The 26,977-nt window shown below is 48.8% G+C and overlaps 1 long non-coding RNA gene across 11 annotated transcripts in view; it reads left to right on the forward strand.

Annotated features, from left to right (window-relative positions):
- LOC123617868 (uncharacterized) overlaps positions 1–15,690 on the forward strand; it is a 150,872-nt gene extending 135,182 nt beyond the window's left edge. For 6 of the 11 annotated variants that reach the window (XR_012501291.1, XR_012501297.1, XR_012501295.1 and 3 more), the window contains one exon: positions 14,554–15,689. This is a non-coding gene — a long non-coding RNA (uncharacterized LOC123617868). Of the gene's footprint in view, positions 1–14,553 lie in introns of all 11 variants that reach the window. The other 5 variants (XR_012501289.1, XR_012501299.1, XR_012501298.1 and 2 more) reach the window with 3 other exon arrangements.
- Positions 15,691–26,977: the final 11,287 nt, after the last annotated feature.

Consider the following 26,977-nt stretch of genomic DNA (forward strand, 5'->3'; position numbering starts at 1 on the left):
TGCCCAAGTTCAGTCCCAGAAATAGCAGGAAGAACTAGGCAGATACCAGAGACGTCCCTCCTGACACACTTTCCAGTGACTTAGTACCTGTTAGACATCCTCAGCCTAACCCCTGACCTGACAGGTTTTGTTGGCCCCGCTGTTTCTCGGAGTCCTGATTCAGGCAGGGAGCATGTGGCTAACACCATCACTGGCATCTTTGGTTTGATCAGGAAAGCTGGAAGATGCCGCTTGAAAGGGAATCTGAATGTCCGATCTAGGTGTCCAACCCACAGGCAGCATTCCTAGAACAAGCAAACTGGAAAGGTTCTAACCCCCTTCTCATTTGGAAAAAGAAGAAACATCGTGGGAGGAGAGGGAGTTCTTCCTTTTCCTGTTTCACCAGTGCTCAGAACTCTACAAAGTCCCAGTGGTATCAAAGAGTTTGTTGACTTAGATGTAAAGATAGCAGGCATTTCCCACCACGCGCTCATTCCTATCATAAACATTGGCCAAAATTATGGACCTGTCAGTTCCCACACAACCCAAGGTCGTGCTGCCCTCTTGCTGTCCTGTAAGGCTTCTTCCTGTCTTGAATGCATTCCTCTCCATCTCCTCCATGCAGATGGCTTCCATCCATTCAGAGCAACTCAAACACCACTGATTCTCCCAACCTGATGAGGTCTCCCTTAAACATACAGCTTGCCCTCAGTAATCTTTTGTTGGTGCATCTTTTACAGAATTTATTTTCCTCCACTGTCATTCTCATTGCTTGTCCATTTGCTTAGTCATCCTTTCTTGATTTTTCCCCTCTTTGAGGACAAGGCTGGTTTGTAGGTAAGTGAGTGATGACTTGATACGGAAGCCATGTCCATTCTTCGGGAGAACACGGCTTTTGCCAGAAACCATGAAGGCTGAGTGATGTGACCCCCACACCATGCCTGGCCCCGTATTCCGTCTCACTGGAGCTACCTTCATTCCTGTGCTCTTGGGGTTGGAGCGGGATCTCAGCATCCAAGGCTGGGGGATCCCAGGAGCAAATTGGGGAAAGCGCCACTGCAGGTCTGTTCAGGATGGACTAGCTCTGGGCTGGTCTCCCTACAAACCCCACAAACCTGTCTGTCCTGTGGTCTCCTCTAGGGTTGTCAGCTTTTAGCTATTTCCTCCTTCATCGATCAAAGCACCCATCCCTCCCAGTGAGTCAGGATTGAAAGGTGATGACAGGGTGTTCTGAGCACACTGAGTGACAAAGGAACACGGAGGGTGTGCAAAGGTGAAAGCCAGTAAGTGAGGAGTTACTCTGGGGGCTTGGAATACTGTCCTTATTTACTGAGAAGAGGGTGAGATGCAGCGGCTGTGGGCTGCTGGGGTCATTCTGGGGGCCACTGGTTACAAATGAAAGTGCACACATTCATTGTCTTCAGACCCCTTGAAGTTAGGAAGTCAAGAAGGCGCACAGACGTGGCTTTTATCCTCAGGGGTAGAAAGAGACCAGCACAGCTCCCCACGTCCCTGGCTCCAGGGCTCTGAAAAGTCCCGTAACCCCTCTGAGCCTCAGTTCCCTTCTCTATAGAATAGTGATAAGCTCTCCTTCTGCCAGGGGGTCATGATCAGGGTAAAAATCGCAGCGGGTGTGAACGGGCGTGGTAAGCTGAGGAACACCACGGCGTGGTAAACTGAGGAACACCACGGCGTGGTTAGGGTGTTACTGCTGTTGTTTACATATACTACGAAGTCCTTTTAAATATAGAGAAGAGGAATGTATGTACAGAAAAACTATTGTTCAAATGAATCCCTCATTCTACCCTTTAAGAAGCACCAACCTATGAATAACAAATAACACACGTGCCTTGGACAATCCAAAAAGGGAAATTCGAAGGAAACAGCGGGTGAATATTCACTAATAAAGGTTGTCTGTTTTCCCATGCAGGGGTTTACCCCACACTTCCCTCAGTTACCTCTGTGTTACTTTACACACCATTAACTATGTTAGAACAAATGTACATGTAGGCAACATGAAAAGCCATTATTTGCAGATCAATCCAAAATGAAACTAAAGGTATCAATGAAATGGAAAGAAATAATACTCCACTTACATAATCTTTGTGGTCCGAAACGCTAGACACAGCCTTGCGGTGAGCCTGCCTCTACTTACCTCCAGGTCGGGCTGCTGTGGGGTCCTCTGGGGCGGGGACTGAGTGTCTGGCTGTCAGATCCTCCCCGCTGCGTGGTGAGAATCTGCTTTCACTCCCAGATTCCTAAACTGAAGGTGGCCTTTGCGGTTACTGGAGGGTTCCGTGAATCACATGTCTACCAACCACTGCTGCCCCGGGAACACGTGTCTGGCCCGTGCACGTGCTATCGTTGTCATTATGCTGGTGAAACTGCAGCAGGGGCCAGGACAGAGGTCATCTTTCTCCATGCATGCCAGCGTGGGCCTGACTGCTGGGTCTGGGGGAGCTGGGCACGGGCAAAGCCTGGGAGGCTGGATGGTGGCAGTGGCCAGCTCCAGGGAGCAGTCACGGAAGTCCAGATCCACCAGCTAAACCTACACTCAGGACTGAGGGGTAGTTTGGTTCCCTGGGTGCCCTGACCACGGGCATTGGAAGACACTGCTGAGGGGGTGGTGATAGGTCCAGCAGGGCCAGGAAGAGACCCTGAGAGTGCAGAGCGGTCAGTTCACTTGCCCAGGAGGGGCTGAAGCTCCGCTTCGGCCCAGCGACTCTTGACCGTGCTCTGTGCGCCAGCCCCCGCGCAAGGCGACTTCCCACAGACGCCCTGAGAGGCTCTTCATATTCACTGGAGGGACTTGAGTTTCAAAGAGATAAAATGACACGTCCAAAGTCACACAGACAGTTTTGGGTGGAGATAGGACTGGAGCTACTTTTCTTTTAGCATTTTAATTTTTTATTGGAGTACAGTTGATTTACAGTATTGTGTCAACTTCTGGTGTACAGCATAATGTGACAGTCACATGTACACATGTACATATTTGTTTTCATACTCTTTTTCACCATAGGTCACTATAAGATATTCAATATAGTTATCTTCACTATACAGTAGAAACTTGTTTATCTATTTTATATATAGTAGTTTGTATCTGCAAAACTCAGACTCCCAATTTATCCCTCCCCTCCCCCTTTCCCCTCGGTAACCATAAGTTTGTTTCTATGTCTGTGAGTCTGTTTCTGTTTTGTAAATAAGTTCATTTGTGTCTTTTCTTTAGATTCCACATGTAAGTAATATCATATGGTATTTTTCTTTCCCTTTCTGGCCCAGAATAACCTAGGTCTCCTACTTGGTAAACTCATTGTTTTACTGTTTTTTTGTGGGAGAATGGTGGTGGTTAGAGGGTTGTTTTGTTTTGTTGCATGATTTCAGCTTCTGCCTTTGCTATCACCAGCCAAGAACCTGGGGCCCTCCTTGCTTCTGAATATCTCTCCTAACCTGTCCTTGGGCAAGCATAACTTCTTTCTTTTATTTTCTTTTTTTTTTTTTGGTTAAAATGGAAACTGAGGGCTTCACAGGTCCACCAGTCCCGGGATATAGCCTGGCCCTACCGCTTATGAGCTCAGTGATTTAGCGCACATCCCTTAACTTCTCTGAGTCGTAGTCTCTTCTCTAAAAATGGAGCTTATGTAATGCCTCTTCCTTCATGGACGACATGTAGATTAAATAAAAGAATGGGTCTTCATGGTTTTCCTGGTGTCTGGTAAACGCAGACTCTGAATAGGTAATAGATGTCTGATATCATTTTATGAAGGCGTCAATACTGATAATAACAGAACCCAGTCTGCTCTGGATTGTGCTCAGAATCCTTACTCAAGAGGGCTCGGTGTGATTAAACAGAAAAACCAAAAGCCCCTGTGGTGTGAAAGAGGTCTGTAATAATTTCTAGACTTTAACTCAGTTGAGTAATGACTGCATGTGTGTGTATGCTCATCTGTAGAAGATACAGCTCCTGAAGTTCCAACATGGATCTCTCTATTCACTACCAAATACAACCAGGAGTAGTTGGAATTACAGTTGCTGAAAGGTCTGAACTTCGAGCAACTGCAAATGGAAAGCCAAAAAATTCTCTGCAATTTCTATAAAATCTTGTGGAACGAGGACGTGAACATTTGGAGGGATGTTGCTGGAGAAGAGGTTCAGGGACACAGAACCAGGACTGCACGAGAAGGAAACCCAGAGAGGACCACGCCTGGGTGGTTCGTCCATTCCTCAGCGAGGAGGGGTTCCACTTAACCTCAGGAGCACTCCGTAAATTGCTTTGTCATTTGTTATGAATGCAATTTTCCTTAATACTTTTATCAAAGTTCAAATCTTTCACACAGTAATGTAGGTTCCATCATTTCGGAAACTTTTTGCTGTCCATGCCTAAGATCTAAGTTAAAAGCAGCCCTTGCTAAGTCTGGAGTCCTGTGCAGTGGGGGGGCCCCCCCGCCCCCACCACTGGCTGCTGTCTTCTAGATCCGGTGCCCAGACCTGGAGCACTAGGTGTGCAGCCTGCGTCCTGCCCAGGGCTTGTCTCTCTCTGGATGTGCCTCATGTTTCGCGAGCACTCCTCCTAAAATGCAGCTTCTTCTTGGCTTGGTTCTCTTTGATTCAGCTGCTGCTACGTGTGTAAGACCCATCACAGAGCCTGCAAGGTGGGAGGTGTCCTATCTGGGGAAGGGCCCAATCTGCTCCATCATGAAGGGGTGTGTTTTTCTTTTCTTTCTTATATGAGAAAGGCCGTGCTGTTACCTACTTATGGCACTAACCATCCTATGTTTTTTTTTATGAGCATAATAACTGTCCCTACAGGTGGTAAAGAGGATATAGGCTGATGATTACAGGCTAGCTCACCACTCCCGGGGAGGCTGTGGAGATGGAGTGCTATGTTGGAAGCAGGCTCATGCCTTCTTCACGTGGTTTGTGTATTAGTCAGGGTTCTCCATTGAAACAGACCCAATGGAGAGAGTTTAGTTTAAAGAAATGGCTCACACAGTTGTGGAGACTGGCAAGTCTGAAATTCACAGGGCAGGCCAGCAGGCTGGAAAGTCAGACAAGAGATGATATTGTAGTCTTGAGGCCAAAGGGAGTCTGGCGGGAGAACTTCCTTTCTCTGGGACCTCAGTCTTTTCCTCTTATGGCCTTCAACTGATTAGATGAGACCCACCCACCCACATTATGGCAAATAATCTGCTTTACTCAGACTAAACTGATTTAAATGTCAATCACATCTAAAAAATGCCTTTACAGCAACATCCAAACTGATGTTTGAACAACACTGGGCTCCACGGCCTAGCTAAGTTGGCAAATTATCCATTCACACTCAGAATACTCTTATTTTCCCAGTCCTAGCTTTTCATACTCAAGGTTTCTCCCACTTCCCTGACCTATTTCTTAGTAAACCTATTTCTTAGTAAACCTTTTTTTACTAAGCGCCTTTTATCTTGGTCTGGACTTTTATTCTTTGTCTTTTTCCCTAAGAATTCTACCCCAGATTTCTTTTATTTTAATAAAGATATATATATATCTATATAAGATATCTATATCTATATCTATATATAATATAGATATTTCTTATTAAAAATCTTATAGGTACGTGAAAGAAAATTTAGAAAATTGAGGTACCAAAAGAAAGAATAAACCTGTAATACCACCACCAGAAACAATCATTCGATTGTGTATCCTTTCAGTCATTTTTCTATGTGTGAACAATGATGATAATCGCTAACACATATAACTTACTATGTTCCAGTTATTAACTCATTCCATTCTCCCAGCATCAGTGAGTAGGTACCAATATTATTTCTATGACAAATGAGTCAAACAAAGCACAGGGCAGTTAAGTGATTTGCCCAAGGTCACACAGCCTGTAAAGGGCAGTTTCAGATGGGAGACTCAAATGCTCTGATCCTGGAGTCCGGGCTTTTAATCACTTCATTGTAGTGTCCCTGTATGCATATATTTTTCTATAATATGGGAATTATTCTATATACAGTATACTGTTTATTTTTACGCTGCTTTTCACAGTTAACATTTTTAAAGTCATTAAATAATCTTCAGCTCTCCTACATCATATTTAGTGGTTGGAAAGAATATTCCAGTGGATGGAGGTGCTATCACTTAATCATTCCCCTCTTTAGCTTTTATGTTGCCTCTTTTTATTTTACTTTTGTAAAACACACATATTTTTAAACATATTACTTTGTACTATTTATGCATTTTTCTTAATAAATATCTAGAAACAAAATTGTGGAGTTAAGAACATCAGTAGCGTTAAGGCCCTTACACTCCCCAGACCAAACTGTCTCTCAAAAGGTGGTTCAATTTACACGCTCGTGAGTGTTCAGTTCCTACAACAACCAGCCCCCCTTATCTATTATTTTAAAAAGTTCCCACCTTAATTGATGGTGTCTCAGTGCTAGGATTTGAGTTCCTTTTGTTTTCTGTGGGGCAAACATTTTATTGGCCATTTGTATTTTATGTACAAATTTTTGGTTCAGTTTGTCTTTTTAAAAAAATCGGGGGGATAATTTTGTTTGTTTGTTTATTTATTTAACGGAGGCGCTGGGGATTGAACCCGGGACCTTATGCATGTTAAGCACGTGCTCTACCCCTGAGCTGTACCCTCCCCTGTGTCCATTTTTTTAGAGGTGGAACATACAATCTTCAAACCAAAGTCTTTTGTTTTGAAAATTATTTCTAAATGCTTTTTCCTCTGTCTTTGGGTGATGGTGTCCTTTTTGTTTTCTGTCATCTCTATAGACCCTGGAGCTTGGTAGTTTTTCTGTAAACTCACTCACCTTTTTTGAAGGTGTGAGCCAGGTACCCAGCAGCTACAGTGGGCTCTGGGCAGAGACTGGTGCGGATTCATCTGGAGGACAAATTGTTCAGGGTGTGAGGAAGAGGAGGGTGTGGGGCTGCCACCAGCTGCCCGAAGCCCCGTGGCCCAGCCGCTGGCCTGGCGGAGGCTCTCCGGCCCGGAGCCCAGGTGCCTGCCTCTGAGGCCAGCTTCTCCAGGTCCTGCCAGCCCTCTGGGCCTCATGCATTCATCTGAAAAGCAGGGGTGGTGATGGCTCTTTCACTGGGGCGGAGTGAGGATCAAATATGAAAACGCTGAGCAGATGCATATGAATTACAACAAAGGCCAAGTTGTTATTTTGAGCTATGACTGTGGTTCTGGTTCTTTGGGGGACCAGTTGGATGGTTTGGAGTAAGCAGGTCCAAATTTTTCATATTTAGAGAACATTTGACATTTTGGGTGGGATATGCCAATGAGCGCCCCACCCCCGGCTCCCGGAGTCTCAGCGTCCTCACCTGCATGTAAAGATAGTAATAGTACCACCCTCCCTGGGCTGCGCCAGGATTAAGTGGGTTCCTCTACGTAAAGCCCTGAGATTAGCTGTTGGCACCTAGTAAGAGTTTTACATAGATTAACTCATTACATCATCACATAATCCAGTGAGTTAAATGCCACTTTACCCACGCTTTACAGGGGAGGAGGAAACTGAGACCAGATGGGTGAAGTGGCCTGTCCAAGGTGACACAGCTATTAAGTGGCTAAGCTAGGATATACATCCAGGCAGTCTGTCTTGAGAGCCTGCATTTCTAACCATGGTACTATACTGTCACTACTTATACCGAGATGGGGAAAAAGGTGGGTAAGGAAGGAGAAAAGCCCGGCCTTTCCCTCCTAGAACTTAAAATGACAGTCAGGCTTTGGTTATGCTTCTCAGTCCCGCCTTGCTCAGCTTCCTCAGCCACACCTCCTCCAGGAAGTCTTCTCAGATGACCCCCACCCATATGATCACTCCTATTTTCTCCATGTGCCTTGAACTTAGGAACCTAGTTTTCTGCATGGTGCTTTGTAATGCTTTGAAAATTGTTATTCAACTCAATGGGCATTTATTACATGCCTAGAACACAGGGCTAGAACCCTGGGGTATGCAGACATGGATAAAATAGTTCTTCCCTGCCAGGCATTTATAGCCTTAATCAAATCAAAGGGACATAATCAAAGACATTGGTCATATGAAATACCAGTGAAAGGGAAATTGAGATCAGTGTTGTAAAAGAAACATGAACAGCATCTTACAGAAGTGTAGGGAAAATATTGGTTAATTCAGACTGGGGGCGGTGGCTCTGAGAGAGCTTCACAGATCACGCATTGGCACTGGGTCTCACAGGTTGGCTGAGACTGTAAGAGGCAGTGTGGTGGGAGAGCGATCAGAGGAGAGAGCAGGAGCGGAGACCCAGCCTGTAAAGTGTGTCCCGCAGGGTGGGACGGCACTGTCAGCGTAGCCTGCGGTGGCCATCGTTCGTAGGAGCAGGAACCCTTTGTCCTTAAGACTTGTCCATGTGTTTGCATCTCATTCGAGTTGTCAGTGGAGGCCCTGCTTCTGTGCTGCTGTCCCGGACGTCCCCAGGCGGACATGTTGCTCAGAGCGCCTTTCTTCTGCAGGGGACAAATTGAGAGAGGTTGGCTTGTCTTCTGGTCAAGGGCTTGACTGCCTTGCTCCCATCTCCCTGGCCTGGCGAGGGCGTACTTCTGGGCCAAAGTGAGAGCAGGGCTGGGGCCCTGCATCGGTTGAATTCTACTCAGCACCTGAACTTTTTGATGGGAACCTAGAGAAGCTGTTCCCATCCCCTGATCCCAGGAAAGCACTCAGCCATGTTGCTTTGGGTGGTTCTGAGGTCTGAGGTCTAGCTTCATGTGACAGATGCCAGGCACTTGGGGTTAAGGTGACAAATCTAAATACTAGGCTGCCTCTGAATAAGCAGGGAACAATAATTTTCCATCTTCCATACACCCATCTACCCACCCAACAAACATGTGGTTTAACCCCTTCTCTGTGTCAGGCAGTAAACTTGGCGCTGGGGACCCAAAGATGAAAAAAAACAGCTCTTGCCCTCAAGCTCAGAGTCTAGTGACACGTGATCACACAATTACAATACTGAGTACTTTGATCAAGGAAGCATAGGAAAGGGGGCCCCAACACAGCGTGGGGGGTAGGGAGCTGACAATTGTGAATAGCATCTCAGCGGACAGAAGGGAGGTGGGAGAGGAAGCACAGACGGAAGGTACAGGAGAAGGCGAGGGCACGGGCTGTGCAGGGACCCTTTAGCCGGGGTGGAGAGACAGGGAGTGGCTGGAAAAGGCAGGCAGATCCAAGTCATGAAGGTTTTGTACATTTGGGTGCTACCCTTAGGGGCCTGATGGGTTCTGAGCATAGAAATGCCTTGTTTAGCTCCACATTTTATAAAAAACACCAACTGCAGCGAGGAGATGCGGTGGTGGGGGCAGGAATGGAAGCTGTGAGGCCAGTTCGTAGCCTGTTGCATCTGCTCAGGAAAGAGAAGTTGAGGACCTGTCTGGGCAGGTGGGGAAGATCTGAGAGGTACTGAGGGGTCGAGTGGGCAGGACATGGCTATCTGGTGCTTGTGGCTGGGGAGGGACAGGGAGGGGTCAACGGTGACTTCCAATGGTCTGACTCTGGCCACCACTGGGTCGCTGGTGATGCTTTTCACCGATACAGAAAACAGGCAGAGGAAGATGGGCGCCAGGCCCGGGGCGGACAGAGGAGCTCAGTATGGAGACGGGGCACTGGGGCTGAAGGGATGGAGGTCCTAAGGCAGAAGTTTGAAAATCTTCAGGATATAAGTTCTGGGTTGAACAAACTAAGAATATTAGGTTTGAGGAGAGTGAATGAAGCAGGTGAAGAAGAACATGTTGAAGTGGGCTGGAGACGAGACAGTCCTACAGGCAGAGGGCACGAGCGTGGTCAGAGATGCAGGAAGGTGGGGACTGGAGAGGGCTGGGAGGTGGCAATATGGGAGCAGGGCCACCCAGAGATGGCAGATTTTGAAGGACAAGAGAAGGAGTCAATACAGTGCGCCGAGGCGTGAGTGGGAGGCCGTGACGGGGGAGAGCGCGAAGACAGCTTTTTCAATCAGTTTGGCTGGGAAGGGAGAGGCCAGAGGAGGAAGCATTGGTTCCCAGCGGGAAGGCCTTGGTCTCCCTCACGTGGAGGGGAGGGAGTCAGCTGGGAGAAAGGCTGAAGGGTGGGGAGGCGGGTACAGCTCAAGTGGTAGAGCGCTCGCATGCTTAGCATGCATGAGGTCCTGGGTTCAGTCCCTATTCATTAAAAAAAATAAGTAAATAAATAAACCTAATCACCACTCCCCCCTCCCTGGAAAGAAACAAAGGCTGAACGGAGAGATCCCGTGTCCCAGGCTCAGTGGGCTCCCAGAGGGGCCTCCGCAGGGAACTCCAGGCCCTGTAGGTAGAGCAGCCGCTGGCCTGAAAGGCTGCCCTGCCAGGCCCCTCTGCTGCCACCCAGACCTCAGCCCCTCCAGCTCCACCAAGGACTGCGTGAGACCTCTGTTCTGCAAACGGAGCCCCAGCTGGCGGGAGAGCGGACTCGGGACCTGGCCCACACCTCCTCTCGCCTCCGCGGCTTCAGCCTGAACCCGCCAGCGGGAAGCTTCCCTTGCGCCTCTGCTGCCAGCAGCTGCAGTTGTGGGCTAGGGCGGATCGTGGGACGTGCCTGGCACAGGGGTAACCCCGCTGAAGCCTGGGGCCTCGGCGCTGAGCCAGGTGGAGGGCGCGGCTTGTCCAGCAAAGGCCCGTGGGCAGGCTGCCACCTAGTGTTGAGCTGGGCCTATAGCAGGCAGGCCTCTTCCGCACCCACCCTGGTGGAGGACGGGCAAGAAAGGGGGAAACCAGAAAACTGGCGAGGAAGCCAGGCTTCAGGGAGGGGCTCACCACCCTGAACCCGAGGGGGAATGTATTTCAGGTGGAGACGAACAGCGAAGTCAGCCTTGGGCCGGAGACCAATACAACCAACAGCCCAGAGTTGCAAGGCCCTGCACCTACGTTGTCTCTCATTTGATTCTCTGTGCTGGTTTTTACCGTTTTCCTGGATTTACGGACGTGGCTTACCCCTGGACAGCTGAAAAGTCTTGTCCACGTCAGTCATCTGTGAAATGGCGGAGCTGGGATTTGGAAAGGGGTTTTCAGATTTGGAGAGCTGCGGGGAGGAGGGGAGGGGCCTGAGTTTCATTTTAGGAGCAGTAGGAACAGTCTAGGCAGATGGAAGCATGAAGCATGCAGGGTCTGGGCAAAACTGTACCTGGCTGACCTGCGGTAGAGAGTGAGGCGGGGAGGTGAGAGGCCCCACCTCTGCCCAGATGTGTGCAAGTGGCTGCTGGGCCTGAGGTAGACGAGGCCCAGGGAGTCCCACGCAGGAGCCAGGACAGGGGTCAGCACTGGATGTCAGGGGCTTGCGGAGGAGGAACCTAAGGGCTGACTGACAAGTGGTCAGTGACAGGCCCAGTGAGCATTTGGCCTGGTCACTGGCCCCTGGAACGGAGGACCTGAGATCAGAGAAATGCAGCAGCGAAAAGATGGGGCCCTGAGAGCAGGCAGCACCAAGGGAGTCTGGGCAGAGCCTTTCCTGGTAAGATTACAGGGGAAGAGAAAAATCCAGCTAGCTCACCTGCTGGCAGGTACCATCTAGGAAGGGAGACCAAGGGGCCCTGGGGATGCTGGTTGGGGCGGGTGGGTAGGACTGCCTTCAGTTCAGAGCCTGCAGGTGAGAAGCAGCAAAATGTTTTCTTCTCACCTGCCTGGACCACGTCGGGAAGGTGTGGGGGCAGCACACAAGTAGCAGATCCCTGGTGAGAGTCAGAAGAAGGCCAAGCCCTGGGCTGCACATGCCAGCCCAGCCCTTCTGCACCGTCACCTGGCACAGGATAGGCTGAGCCGGGAAAACTTCCCACTGCTGCCGCTCCCTGCGTGCTCGCTTTTGCTTTGCATTCCTCTTGGTTTCCCAAGTAAAGTTGCCTTTGAAAACAAAAATACACACCCCTCATTTTTCTCTAAACAAGAAGATAGGATCATTTGTTCCCACGCTGGGCGGGGTAACTAAAGGGACAGGACAGCTCTAGGGGCCCAGGCCTTAGGGTTGGAGCTGGAAGGGCGGTGAGCTGAGGCCGGGAGAAGGGCAGCTCGGGAGGATGGGAGGCAGTCTGCTGACGACACTACTGCCCTGACAGCACCCCTTCGAGGCCTCTGAGTCCTGCTCCCTCGATCCCCCAAGGCCCCCACCAGCCCCTCTCCTGTCCACACACACACTCAATACCTCCTTGCTTTCCTATTCACGACTAATGGCTAATTAGGTGTGTTGCAAATTGGAGACTATTGGTGATCTATCAGTATATACTAATCAGTGACTATGTTCCTGAAATCTTCACTACTCCCACTCAGATTGTCTTAAAATTTTCTTTTTAATAAAAATCTAGTTATACAAGTAAGGCAGGCCCATTACAGGAAGGTGGGGCGAGGATAATGAGGACAGTACCGATCAGACTGTCTTTTCAACTAATTAAAAATAAACAGCCTTGTCTCATCTCTGATGACTAGTGAGCCCTTCCCACCTCTCCTCCCAGCCACTGAAGGGTCCTGGTGCTGCGATGCCTTCTATGCAGCGCAATTAATGAATTCTATGCAATTAACATCTGTGGGATGGCTGATTGCTGGCTGGGGCCCAGGGAGCTCCGGGTTTCCTACAGACACTAGAAACTACGAAGTGTGCTGGAGGTGGCTGGTCTGTGGCACGCTGGCTCGGGAGCTGGCTGGGTTGCAGGTAGACTTGTTTTTCCCAGGTTAACTGGTGGCTTCCTGCTGTGACGACAAGCTCAGTCTCGCAGGAGAGGGGTCTGGATGGTGCTTCTGGATCACCTGAGTGTGAGTTGATCCTGGAAGGAGTTGTCCCTGGACAATCAGATGTTGAGTACCGACTGTGTGCCGGGCACTGTGAGGACCACTGGCGATACAATAATGAAAGCTGTTGGAGAGAGAATCCACAGACTAACTGGAATGCAGCCTGATAAATGTGGTCCTAGAGTTAGAACAAAACATGGGGGGCGCGGAGGGGGTTGGCCCTGAGGTGGGGTCAGCCCAGGGAGCTTCACAGAAGAGGCAGCCTGAGAATTGGGCCTTTAAGGGTGAGTGAAGTGTAGCAGGCTGGGATCACTGGGGCCAGGTAGAGGGAAGAGATGCTCTTCTAGACAAAATGAAGACTGAACAGTGACCTGGTGATATGATGGCTTTATTTTTTTTAATTTTTATTTATTTATTAGTGGAGGTACTGGGTATTGAACCCAGGACCTTGTGCATGCTAAGCGCTCACTCTACCACTGAGCTGTACCTTCCCCCTATGATGGCTTTAAGCGTGTTCCAGGAACACCGAGAGGACCTTCCGGGGCTTACGTTTCACATCTGAGCTGCACAGTTAAAGGGAGCGGCTGCTGCTTCGGGGACCCGGTGTGAGCGCCTTCTCCCTTTCTCCTCCATGCTTTCCCGTCGTTTATCTGTCAGGGCACAGCCATGTCTGCTTGTGCGGTCCAGGCCCAATTCCAATGCCTCCTTCCCTGAAGCCTCTGGGGTTGTCTAGACAGATGTGGCCTCCACATCTGGATTCTCAGCTCATGCTGTCCTCACTACTGCTGTGGCCCCTTACACCCTTGTTCTCACTGTCTTAGGGTCTGTTTTCTCCACTAGACTCCGTGCTTACAGGCAGGAAGTGCGCTTGGTTCCTCCCTGCCTTCCTTGCCTCAGGCGCTGGACCTCACACACATGCTCCATCGATGCTGAATTCTTTATTTTGCTCTGTGAACACATCCCGGTCACTCAGCAGACCCTGGCTCAGTTTCCCCATCTAACCTCATTAGGGACTGAGGTAGGACTCTAAGCAGTCTGATGTGAGGTGAGAAGGTCCCAGGTAGATTGTCCTCATCAACCCCCATTAACACTTGATTGAGAAGGTCACAGTCCAGGCTTATGTAACGAGAGCCAATTGTTTAACTCATTAAAACAGGTTCTCAGCTGGCAGACTGACAAGTGCATACTGCATGGCCTCTCCCACTCCACCTACAGCCCTAGAATGTGACAGATTTAGGTGCCAAGGCTTGGAATGCCTTGAAGATCCTGCTCCCAGCCGCCAGCTGGGTGTTACTGGGACAGGGAGGACCCTGGCGACAGATCTGACCTGATTACTGGGCCCTTTGTTCCTGGGCCGTGGGAGCCTGCCCAGTTGCCGAGCCAGCTCCTGAGCGGCCCACCAGCAACTGCGAAGATGAGAAGCACGCCTCCTGGCTCCTGTCCTGTTGCATCATTGACCCCATTTGGGAACGTGAACCTTGCTTTTTCATGCTAATTGCCAGCTGAAGAATCAGGACACTTGTAAATCCCTAATTCCTGTAAGGAAGTTTTGTGATGATGCCCTTCCAAGAAAGAGTAGATGCATGGATGGATAAGCAAAGGGATGGGATAGAAGGATGGAAGATAGTAAATCAGCATCAGATGGATAGACAGGTGGATTGTAGAGTCAGTGAGTGGATGGGTGGGTGGATGGATGGAAGGGAGGTCAGCTTGTGCCGATGGCCCTCCTAGGGACACAGAGCCCTCCAGGTGTTGATGGTGGGGCTGGCAGGTGCTGCTGTAGCAGGAGTTCTGTTCCTGAAGGCTTGCTATCAGTAGCACTAAATATAACGGGGGTAACTCTTCCACTTATTTTTCAGGAAACAGCAATACATTGAATGCAACCGAGGCCTCTTCAGAGATTTGCCCCCTACTGAGACTTCCAAGCACGAAAATATTTATTTTCTCCCCTTTCAGCATTGATGTGCGGACCGCAGAGAACAGAGAGAAATAACCTGCAAATAAAACACCCTAGGAAAAGCCCAGCTATCACACTGATATAGCAAAAAATGGAAGAGCACTGCCAGCAGTCTGGGAAATGGAGAGCAGAGTCGGCGCCGTAAACCCGTCGTTCCGGCGCAGGCCTTGCTGCTCCGCGTGTCTGTGCTCACGCGCAGGAGCTGTGTGTCACTGCAGCTGTGATCTGCGCGCCTACACTCCGTCACCTGCCTTCTCCACCTAACATCATGTCACGAGCGTTTCTCGATGTTGTACATCGTCTTTATAATTACTTCAAATGATGGTAAAATATTTCATTCATGATGCTACTGCTGAATACTTAGGTTGCTTGTAATTTTTTCCCTTTGCTCATTTTCATGAATTAAGAAATGTAAGATATTTCACCCAGTGCTTGGTAGAATGTACGTACTTAGTCGGTAGATAATTTCTTTCCCATCTCTCTCCTTCATCTATGTCTTTGTATCTGGGCTTTTCCTTAGGATAAAGGTTCCTTAGGGTTCAAAAGTTTAAATAGTTGTGTGGCTTTTCACACACGCTGCTACCATGTTATTTTATTAATTACAATGATGATAATGTAAATAGCTCCACAGTTACACATATCGTCTCACAAAATCCTCTCACATCTCTAAGGGGGTAGCCACGACCTCGTTTTAGATAAGAAAGCAGAGGCCTACAATTGTAAGTAATTTGCCCAGTGTCCATGTTGGTTCTGTTTCCTTTTTTCTCCCCAGGGTCTGGTACAATGCCTGGTGCATGGAATGACTTTCATAAATATTTGCTGAATGAAGTTCACAAATGGGAGTGTCATGATTCAAACCGAGATCTGGTTCACTTCAAAACCTATGCTTTTTCATAATGCAAAAGAATTTTTAAAAATGTGTATATATGTGTGTGTGTAACTGAATCGCTTTGCTGTAAGCCTGAAACTAACATTGTAAATCAACTACACTTCAATAAAAATTAGAAGTTTTGAAAATGAAAAAATCCCACCAAAGCTTGTGCTTTTTACCTTAAACCTTGCTGATAGCTCTTGACGTTCACTTAGGTGGGAGTAGCGATGCAGGTGTTGCCAAGCCCTTGGACCCAGGCTTGTGACGCACACCCATGCAGGCTCAGGGCAAACGTTCGAGGCTATGATGTGCTGTGGGTGGGAGTTTAGGACCCTAATTATAGTTACCCTAGGACTATGCCTGCTTGACTTTTCCCTGAGGTCACCCAGGCAGACCTAGTCTCGGATTCTGAGGACAAGTGCATGGAGATTGGTCCTAAGTGCTCGGTGTCCATGCTGAACTCAGAGGGCTTGTTGCTGTAGCTGGGTGACTTTGTGCGTTTACAAACACACTGTCCTCATCAGAACCACAGTCTGAAATCCAAGTCCATGAGCTGAGGAGGCAGAGGGACCCCCTGGACTGAATGTCCTGTGGCCCCATCCTTCCTAGTTTCACCCCAAAAAGCACCAGCCCCAAGAGTGTTGAGCACTCATTTCCAAAGGTCATGTCTCCCTGCATCAAGCAGAAATCTGTGTCCCATTTCTGTTGCACAGGAAGTATGTGTTGAGTGTCAGAATGGTTCTTCAGAGAACCTTAAAAATAAAAAGGTCTGGCCACGGATGCTGCCAAGGGCTGGAGACGGCAGTGACCAGGCTGGTCTCAGGACTAAGGCGGGGACCCAACACGGCAGGACTTCCCGTGTGCTGGGAGTGGAAGAGCTGCTTTCAGCTCTGACAGTCTCTGGGAAAGAGTACAGAAAAATACCAGGTTTGAGAGGAGAAACTCAGGAAGTTTCATATTTAACAGAGGGAGGGAGGAGTCACTGAAGGGATCAGAGGCAGTCCCAGAGGTAAGAGATTGTGTAATAAAGGGCCAGGCCTTCCAAGCAGTTCCACTCACACGTACTGAGCAGCTGCTTTGTACATGAGGTCTGGTAAGTCTTGAGAATATAACGATGGATAAGACAGATCTCTGTCTTCCAGAAGATGCCACAGTCCACCTGGGAGACAGAAACGCAAAACAACAGCATCAGTGACAACCAAACACATAAATGTTCTGTTAGTGATATGATCTACCGCCCCCTAAAGGAAGGGCTGAGACGGCAGGGATCTGCACACACTGGAGGAAGTCATGTCTGAACCTCGCACTGAGGAACGGGTGAGGGTTCAGCTGGTAAGAGAAATCAGAAGAGCACACTGGTCGGAGGGAAGAGCAAAGTCCCGAGGTGCACAAGGACGCGGAGTGATCGGCCTCGGGAGGGAGGAGGCGGTTCCGATGGAGGGGACCTCAAAAGTGGCAAAGGCTTGTAAGAGGCAGAGCAGGATGAAGAGACTGCGCCCAGAGTCAGTGGGTAAAATAGGATGTGAATGAGTAGAGGCCCCGTATTCATCCTTTCAAAAGAACACTCATTAAGCACCAATCACGTGCGAGGCCTCCAGAGAAGCCAGATGAATTAAAGAGACAAGGATCTCTAACCTGAGGGAGCTTCCACTAGCGGGGGAGGCAGACAGCGTGCTAATAAACAAAGTCATTACAGAGGCGGTGGGATCAGGAAGGCAGGAAACGTGACAGAGTGACACGGAACGGCTGTATCTGAAGGGGCCTTCAGGAAGCCAGGCCCCGAAGGCCTCTCCAAGGAGGTAACGTCTAAGCAGAGGTGTAAAGGATGAGAAAGAGCAGCACAGGAAGAGGGAGGCTTCAAAACAAATGGGAAGGGCTTGACCTACAGATGGCCCCCGGCTTACGAAGTTTTGACTTGATGTGAAAGAGATAGGCCTTCGGTAGAAACCACGGTTTGAAATTTGGATTTGCTCTCTTCCCAGACTAGCGATATGGAGTGTGGTGCCCTCATGATGCTGGACAGCGGCCGCTCCCAGTCAGGGAGGTCAACAGCCAACACACAACCGTCCCGTACCCACACCGCCGTTCTGTTTCTCACTTTCGGTACAGTCTTCAGTAAATTGCATGAGATAGTCAACACTTGATTATAAAATAGGTTTTGTGCGGGATGATTTTGCCCAACTGTAGGCTAATGTGAGTGTTCTGAGCACGTTTAAGGTAGGCCCACCTAAGCTCTGATGTTTGGTAGGTGAGGTGAATTAAATGCATTTTTGACTTAATGATATTTTCAGCTTATGTGAGTTCGTGGGGACATAACTCCATCATAAGTCAAAGAGGATCTGTGTTTTGGAGAAGAGAGAAGAGGCCAGTGGGGCTTGAGTGTAGCAAGTGAGGGCCAAGGAGGTGGGAGATGAGGTTCAGTGAGTTTGGATTTGATCTTAAAAGCAAAGAACAACCATTGAAGGATTTTAGGCAGAGAGAAAATACTCTTATTTCATGTTTTAAAACATACACGCTGGGTGCTGCACGAGCGTGAACAGGAAAAGCTCAGAGGAGGAGCAGAGAGCCCAGCTGGCGGCTTTGCGGTGGTCCAGGCAGAGAAGAGGGTGGCTTGGACTTTGGTGGTGGAAAAGGAGACAGAGACAAGGTGGGCAGCTTCAAAATGTATTTGGTGATTAAACGAAGAGGACTCGATGTGGGGGAGTGAGAGAAAGGGAAGAATTAAGGGACTTTGGGTTTGAAGCAAAGTGAGAGTAGGGTCTTCCTCAGAAGTTGGATCCTGGATTCTGGGCATCTCTCCAGGCAGGGGACAGGCCCCCGCTGCCCGGCCTGCAGTGGAGAAGCCATGACCTTCATCTTGGCTCTGGGAGATGGGAGGGACGACTGTGTCCCAGTGCCCTGTGAGGCTGGCGGAGGGTCTGGAGGCCAGCTCGCTCTTGGCTTTGGCTTGTGCCCATCTTGCCAAGGAGAAACGGAGGCCACTTTAATTTACTCGTCACTGATTTATTACACACTCGTTGTGTGCCAAGCCCTGTTCTGGGTGCTGGGGACAGAGTGGGGAACAAAAAGTACAAAATCCCTAACTTCATTGAGTTTACATTATATTTGGTTAGAATAACAACAGTTGAAACAGTAAATAAAACCAAGAGCTGCAAGAGTGGGACCAGGCAGGGACGTGGGGCAGGGCGTGCTGGGGCGGGTGGCAGGAGGTGGCCGGGAGCGGAGAGGCGGTCTGTGGGCCGCGCTGCGGAACCTGTGCGGTCTGTCCCAGGAAGTGGCCTTTCTGGGTCTCCTGTAGCCAAAGCGGCGCCGCCCCACCCCCGCAGTCTGTGCCCAGCATCCCATTTGTTTTCGTCCTAGTGCTTGCCACACTCTGTAACGATCTTGTCTATTTATTTGCGTGTTTTTTCTTCTGATAATTCAGACGAATTCTGGTGTCATTCCAAAGGGTGTGAATTTAGGGAGGAGATGAAAGCGGGGGTGGGGCTGTGAAAGCTGAGCCATGAACCAGGGTACAAAGTTCAAGTTCAGAAGGTTCTAGACTTGGACACTGGGCTCAGAGCTAGACAGTCCTGGGCTCAAATTTCAGAGAACCTTTTGACTGGGGAGAAGGGAAACGTAGACTCCTGTGAGAGGGGTGCAGAGAAACAATTTGGGTTGGAGACCCCGATGTCTGGGTGAACGGGGGGGGGGTCCTCTCTCCCTTGGTCTGGGCAGGATGCAGGAAGGCAGGATTTCTAACCAGGGTGGCTGTTTACTTAGAGGCTGGCTTGTTCCTGTTCTAGTCTAAGATGCTAGAAGAGTTCAGACAGGGGTTACCCCTGCCCCTGCATCGACCTTATCCCGAGGTCCCACTTCCAGCAAGTTTGTGACCGACTTTCCCATAGGAGCCTCAGCTAGGGAGGGGCGCCCTTAACCAGCAACCAAAACTCTGAGCCGGTGTTAATTAGGTCCGGGCAGCTGACAGGTGATTGTATCTCTCCTCCATTAAAGGGGAGTGCAAGGGCCTCCCTGCTGCTGGCTGACCCCCTCCCGCCTCCAGAGAAGCCGGGGCTGGGGTAGGGCTCGTTCTGGCGGGGATGAACACAAGACCTGGTGCACAGAGCAGAGCCCGGCTGGGCACAGAGGAAGGGGCCCGGGGGGAGCAGAAGAGGAGGCAGGGAGGGGAGGACCCCAGAAAGCTTTGGGCTCTGGGACTTGGTCTCAGCAGGAAAGGAAGGGTCCTTCTTGCTGCTGGTGCCATTGCCACTGCTCCTTCCAGCTGGTCTTACTCCGAGCGTTTTTTCTTACCATTTTCCTCTTGTCATAAGCAAGATAAACACACACATTCATATAGCCATTGTGTACCACAGGCTTTGGAGGTAAAGAGTGGCTCAGAAGAAAAGAGGTGTCACAGAAAAGCACGAGATTAGAATTGGGGGGGTTAAGATTACAGTTCTTTTTAGTTGACTTGGTTGTGTGATGGTGACCAAGTTATTAAACTGTACTGAGATAGCCACATCTATAAAATGGGTATTTTTATTTAAAATTCACTTTTATTATGAGCATGTGCATCTGCTGTGAAGAACTGAGGTAATCCTCAGGCAATTGTGTGTAAACTGAGGTTCTCTCCCAGTGTACGGCACAGAACTGCCATTAAGCCATGCTCTTATTCGAGTGGACTTTTATAGGAGGAGAACTGGGCAGGGTTAAGAGGGTCTAAACATTTAAAATCCCTCTTGAGGGTACAAACTATTAGGTATAAAATAAGCTGCAAGGATATACTGTACAGCACGGGGAATATAGCCAATATTTTATGATAGCTATGAATGGAGTGTAACCTTTAAAAATTGTTTCACTGTACCGTACACCTGTAACATATGCAATATTTTACATCAATTATACTTCAATAAAAATAAAGAATCAAACAAACACACACAGTGCCCTTTTAATTTAGCTTCTTCCCATATAAAATGAGAGGGGTGCACAGAGGACTGCAAGGGCCCTTCCAGGTTAGAGTGTGACTCCGAGGAGCGAACTGCATTTCTCAGGAGGCTCAGGAGCACATGTCAGGGCCTGGCTGGCCGTTGGCTCAAATGCCAGCTCCACCTCTTATTAGCTGTTTGACTTTAAGCAAGTTTCTTAACGTCTTTGGGTCTCAGTTTCTTCATTTGTAAAATTGGGATAATTGTTTCTCCCTTGCTTTAGGGGTTGGACTGTTGCATGAAATGAAAGAATGCTATAAAGTGCTTGGCCCGGTGCTTGCACGTGGGGAGTGGGGGTGGCTGACGGGCACAGGGAAGGCTGGAGCTTGATTTTCAGGTTCTGCTTTCTCAAAGCCTTCTCTCCTTTAACCCTTCCCCAGAGAGGAAGGCTCCTCTCTCTGCCCCTGGAGGCTCCACCATGGCGGGAGCAGAGGGGCCGAGGTGGCCCCTCCTCATTAGGGTCAAGGAATGACAGACTGTGGGAAAGAAGGCCTTTATACCTTAGCTCGTCTCACCCCTCATTTTACAAATGAGGGATCTGATGAGGCCCAGAGAGGTAGACGCCCAAATGAAGTTGCACAGCAAATTAATGGGAAAGCCTGGATCGGGACCCATCCATTCAAGCTTTACGATTTATCCTTGAGGGATCCCACTTGTTGCTGTTGGAGAGCCCCAGTCTACCTGGCCCGGGGAGTTTGTCACCGGGAAGGGCCGTAGGTGGGGCGGCCTGGTCCTTCCCAAAGTCCACGGGCTCCCCCTGCTGGGCACGAGCTGAGGGTGGCCGCCTCGCCGGCTCCTGGACGCCTCTGGGGAGCGCTGGCCCGACGCCGTTGGCTGGATGCCCTGACCAAGCCATCCTGACATGTTTTCAGAGATTCAGTATTCCAGTGGACCATTTGAAAGAGATTTAAATAACAAAAAAATCCCTTTTATATTTACCCGCGTGATTTCCGTTGCAGGTGCTCTTCTGGCCTTTGGGTAGCTCAGATTCTAACGTCACCCTCCTCCTGCCTGCAGGGCTGCCTTTCTCGTACTTCCTGTTTGCGGGTGATGGATTCTTTCAGCATTTGGATGTTTTTAAAGTTACTTAATTCTTATTCATTTTTGACAGATGTTTTTCTACAGGGTATGAGGTTCTAGACTGAAAGTTAGTCTTTTAGTAACTGATGGCTGCTGCGCCCCCGCCTTCTGGCTTGGCTTGTTTCTGCCGAGCAGTCTGAGATCACTGTTCTCTTTCTTCCTTTGGAAAGAATTTATTTTTCCCTGGTGTGGCTGCTTTTAAGACTTTTTTCTCCTTCATCACTGGTTTTAAGTAATTTGGTTATGAAATGCTTTGGTGTATTTTTATTCATGTTTCTTGTGCTTGGGGTTCATTGAGATCCTTAAGTGTACAGTTTTCAAAAATCAAATTTGGAAAAGTTTTGGTCATTATTCAACCATTTGCCCCCACCTCACCCCACACATCCTGCTGCCAGAGAAGCTGGAGCCCCTGGCTGGACAAGCCCTGATGTGCCCAAGGTGTACGCGCTCTGGAGACCCCAGGGGGTGCCAAGCCCATCACAGCAGTGGCCCCACCAGGGGGCCGCCTCACACCGGTGAGGTGTGGTCAAGGCACCAAGTGATGAAGCTGAAACTGTAGGGCCAGGAGGGGAACAGAACTTAAAGGCAGAAATGTGATGGGGAAAAGAGAGAGAGAGAGCAGGGAGGGAAGGAAGGAAGGAAGGAAGGAAGGAAGGAAGAAAAAAAGAAAGAAAGAAAGAAAGAAAGAGAAAGAAAGAAAGAAAGAGAAAGAAAAAGAAAAGCAAGCTAGGGTCTGTAGTGAAGTTGAGAAGAGTTGAAGGGGTGAAATTAATTCGGACCATATGAAATTGTTGTTTTGTAGGTTAAAATGGTGGATTACGAGTAATTTTATCTTTTTAATCTAATAGTAGCTCACTGAAGGGAGGAAATAAATCTTCAATATTCACCATGAAACGCACATGGGTCTAAATGAGAAACACTGATTTTAGCCCCTGTAATGTCCACTTGTTCCCGACTATGTATTCAGAAAGCCCCTGTTAAAATCCACACATGTTAGCTGGGAGGAGCAAATATTACCTAAAAACTTCCTGGCACAATTGGTTTTATCAAGCCAGCTTGTCGCTTACCCAGGACAGTGGTTGTATCATATTTGATTGGACGGAGCCTGGGAAGGGGGAGCTGCTGGGCAGCCCGTGGGCAGGAGCGGGGCCTGGGTAGAGGGCATGGAGAGAGAGGAGCCCAAGGTCTGGGGCCCAGAGAACCTTGGCTGACTTAGTGGGCCCACAGCCACCTTGCACGCCCGAGTCCCTGGGTAGCTAGGATTCCTTGGTGCTCTGGCACCCTCTGCAGGGCAGGTCCTGAATTGCACACTATGTCTCCGGAAGATGGAGCTCAAGACGGAAGCCAGAGGGAAATAGTTTTATGACATGCACGCTATGTGTAAGCAGTGTGCTGGGCACTCAAGATAACCTCGAGCAGTAGCCATTATTATCCCTGTTCGACAGAGGTGTAAACTGGGGTTCAGACAAATGATGTGACGTGTCCAAGATCCTAACTCAATGGTGGAAGAGCTGGGATTAAATCCAGGTTTGCCCCTCTCCAAAAGACAAAGGTTGACTGTGGGCACCTCCAGGGTAAGGAACAACCTCTATTGAGTTCCCCGAGCATAGTGGGGTGCAATTAGTGCCAACCCCAAAGACACAGGGTCCTGCTTAAACCCACAGCCTTTGACACTCCTCCCCAGGGCCAAATCACAGCAAGTTTAAGGCCCTCTGCACAGGGACTGAAACTAGGGCCCAGGTATGTGTCTGGGCAGCCTTTCACCCCTCCTTGATGAATGCCCTTTTTTTTTTTGTTTTTACTTTTTTTTTCTTTTCGAGGGGAAGGTAAATAGGTTGGTTTGTTTGCTTGTTTATATGGAGGCACTAGGGAGTGAACCCAGGACCTTGTGCATGCTAAGCAGGCACTCTCCCACTGAGCGACACCCTCCCCGCTCCTTCTGCTGGATGCTCTTGACAGTCACTTGGAAAGCAGTCAGCCATGGTGCTGTGCTTCCCCACCTCCTGGCCCTTTCTTATAAGGGATCACCTTTCATCTTAAGACCAGCTCTCCCTGTTTGACAGATGAGGAGACCTGATTCTCAGAGATGGAAGGGCATTCATGTGTGCATCCATTCATTCATGAAAGTATTCATTGAGCCTCTACTATGTCCCAGTCAATGTTATTGGCACCAAGGATACAACAGTGAACGGAACAGATAAAAGTGGAAGGTGGAAAAGTGAGGGGCAGGGGAGTGTAGGCAGGAAACAATAAACCTGGTAAGTAGGTAAAATACATAAAATGTTGGAAGGTGATAACGGCTATTAAAATAGAGCAGAATTAGGAAGATTGGCAATGCCTGCGCAGGGACGGAGAGGGAGCTGCAATTTAAATGGACTGACTGGTCAGATCTGCTTTATTAGGAAGCCCACTTTTGCACAAATACTTGAATGAGTTTAAGGAGTGAGCCAAGGAGACATCTTGGGTAAGAACACTCCAGGCAGAGAGGGAAGAGCCAGTGCCCGAGCCCTGAGATGAGCGTGTGCGTGACCCACGCGAGATACAGCGAGGAGGCCGGCGTGGCTGGGAGGGAGTGACAGGGGGAGAGTAGCGGGGACCCGACGGCACCGTTTATTGAGGAGCTGCTGTAGGCTGGGCGTCGCAGGCGCTTCCACAACCCAGCCTCGTCAGCGCCTCCGGGAGGCTGTTATGGACCCACTTCAAAGTTGAGAAACGGCGCTTGCGTGAGAGCGGGTGGCCGGTCTGCGGTTCCAGGGCTAACGAGTCCGGGGCCTGGCCCCAGAGCCCTGTTCTCTCCTCAGCCCCCCTTGCTTTTCTTTACGTGTGTTTCTTTTGTGGGTGGGCGGCCCCCCGTTCTAGGCCAGCCTCCCCTGGGGGGGGGGTGTCGGGGGGGGGGCGCTCAGGGGTCACGGGGAGCCCCCAGGAGTGCCGGCGCTGAGTGCCGATCCGGTCTTCTCTCCACATCTAGGCGGCTTCCTTGTGCCCCTAGTTTTAGGTGCAGCGTCCTCACTATTCTGAAATTCGTGACTGTTTTTAGTTCTCTCTTTTCGTGGCATTCAGTAGAAACGGTAGATAAATCTTTTATTTTCTGAAAGAGAAAGCACAGAAGTTACATTCTTCTGTGAAATAAAAGCAAATACGGTGCTTTGTTCACCACGGCTGTTTCTCCTCATTTCTCTGGGTAGCGGGTACAGAACAGCTCAGGGTATATGCTGTGATGGGGGGGGGGGGTAAGTGGGGGTGGGTCGGGGGGTGTAAAGGTCGGGGCAGGGGTGGCCCCGGCCAGCTTCTGTATTTGGCTCCTGGGGTGGGAGGTACTTCGAAAGGGGTCTGACCAGGCTCGTCCGCAAGCTGCAGGGAAGGGCGGGCGCCACCTGCTGGTTGTCTGTGCAAACTACCTCTTCACCCACTGAATCTTCACTTTTTTTTTTTCCAGGTCAACCTGAAAATGGCACAGTAAATCTTCCTAGATGTGACTCTACCAAATTAATTCTTCCCTTTTAGCCTTCTCGGAGCACTCTGTGTACTGGCACCTTTATGATGGCATCATGCTAATGTCCCTTTGCCGTGGCTCGTGCTGGTGTGTGTGTTAGGAACAGTATTCCCTACGTCTAAGATGTCCTTCACCTCCTGTCAGACTATCACAACTTCAGAAATCACCTGCTCCCAGAAACCATCCCTTACTGTACCCCCACCCCCACCGCGTCCCAGTCCTCTGTGACTCCTGTGCCACTTCAATAGACTGTGTGGTTATTGAGTCTGTCTCCCCCGTGTGTGAACCACGTGAGGACAGGGAATTAGCATCCTTTACCTCTGATTCCGGATGACAGCACAGGCCTGGGACATGCTGAGGTGCTCAATAACTGTTGAAAGAAAGAAAGAAAGGATGAATGAACAACAGACTGCAGTAAATAGGAAACAGACCTTTCATCTGTGTTATGTGTGGAGTTTACACAAATGTAAGAAGAATGTTCTCTTGGTGGGAGTGTTTCAAAGAGTTACTGCATTTAAAAACTTTTTATTCTAAATATTGAAGCTGGCAACTCAAGAACATCTCTTCTTAAGACTTTTAGGGGTTAAAAGTCACACTTGATTACCACTTGCTAAGGCTTTGACTTTTAAACAGAGACAGACTGCGTGAATTTTAGGTCTTGCTGAACCTTGCTCATCCCTTAATCTGGCCACACAGATTCCTTACGGGGTCTTTTCTAATTGTTGGAAAAAAAAAGATTTTGTCGCAACAGCACTTATCACACTTTAGTGTGATTGTGTGGCTGCATGCAGTCTCCCACAAATAGTTTAAAAGGGCATAGTGACCACGAGGGGGAAATGGTTGGAGGTGAGCTGCAAAGCCAGCCTGGAGCCAGCTGCGGATGGCCATGCATCCCTCGCTAAAGGAGGACTTGCTCTTGTGCAGGGGTGCCCTCTAGTGGAGAATCAGCAAATTAAAAACAAGTTTCTACTTTGTGGATAACTGTCCTAACAGCAATTGAGTATCCTTTCCCCGTTAACTTTTTTATATTGAGGTATAACTTTAAAAAATCGCAGATGACATACATCCTGAGTGTGGAACTCAATGCATTTATTTCATATGTATACACCTGTGTAATCACAGTCTAGATCAGGATAAAGAACATTTCCAGCACCTCAAAAAGCTGCCTCATTCTTCCTCTCATTCAGTACGAAGAGTAACCCCGGTTCTGAACTCTATCCCCACAGATTACTTTTGCTCATTCTTGAAATCCATATAAATGGAAATAGATGGAATAATACTGTCTGTATTATTTTGTACCTTACTTGTTTCACTCAACATTGTATCTGTGAGGCTCTTCTATATTGTTGAGTTTGGTTTTTTATAGCCTATGGAACATGCTTTATGAATATACCACATACATATTTAAATCCGTCTGTATTCATTTTCTGTTGCACTATTTACAATGTACAAGACATGGAAGCAACCTAAATGGACTTCTGTTTTAATGTGTGAATGTCAAAGGGCTCGGTTCACTTAGCCTTCCCCGCGCCTAACAAGGCTCTAAGGATCGGAGCAGGTGGCTGTATGTTTCCTTCATCTAAAATGAAGGAAGCCAGGGCATTCCTTCACACAGGTCCTCTTCCAAATAACTATCTCAGCAGCAAAGCCTGAGCACAAATTTATAGATTAACATTATACTTTATTGTAAGGGCATTAAAAAAATAATGTCCAAATGAATGTCTTTTTACATAAAAAAATCTTTCTGTTGTAGACTCTTAAAAGACGATTCATTAAAAGGACATTTTGAACATATAATAATAGGAAGATTCTCCCTGATGTATCAGTATACCCCTAATTTATTTATTTCAGTACTGACCACATTTTACACATTTTTTAATTAAAACAAATCATACAGGTATTTTTAAAAAGGTTGTAT

Source organism: Camelus bactrianus, chromosome 21, assembly GCF_048773025.1.
Source record: "Camelus bactrianus isolate YW-2024 breed Bactrian camel chromosome 21, ASM4877302v1, whole genome shotgun sequence".
Taxonomy (NCBI): Eukaryota; Metazoa; Chordata; class Mammalia; order Artiodactyla; family Camelidae; genus Camelus; species Camelus bactrianus.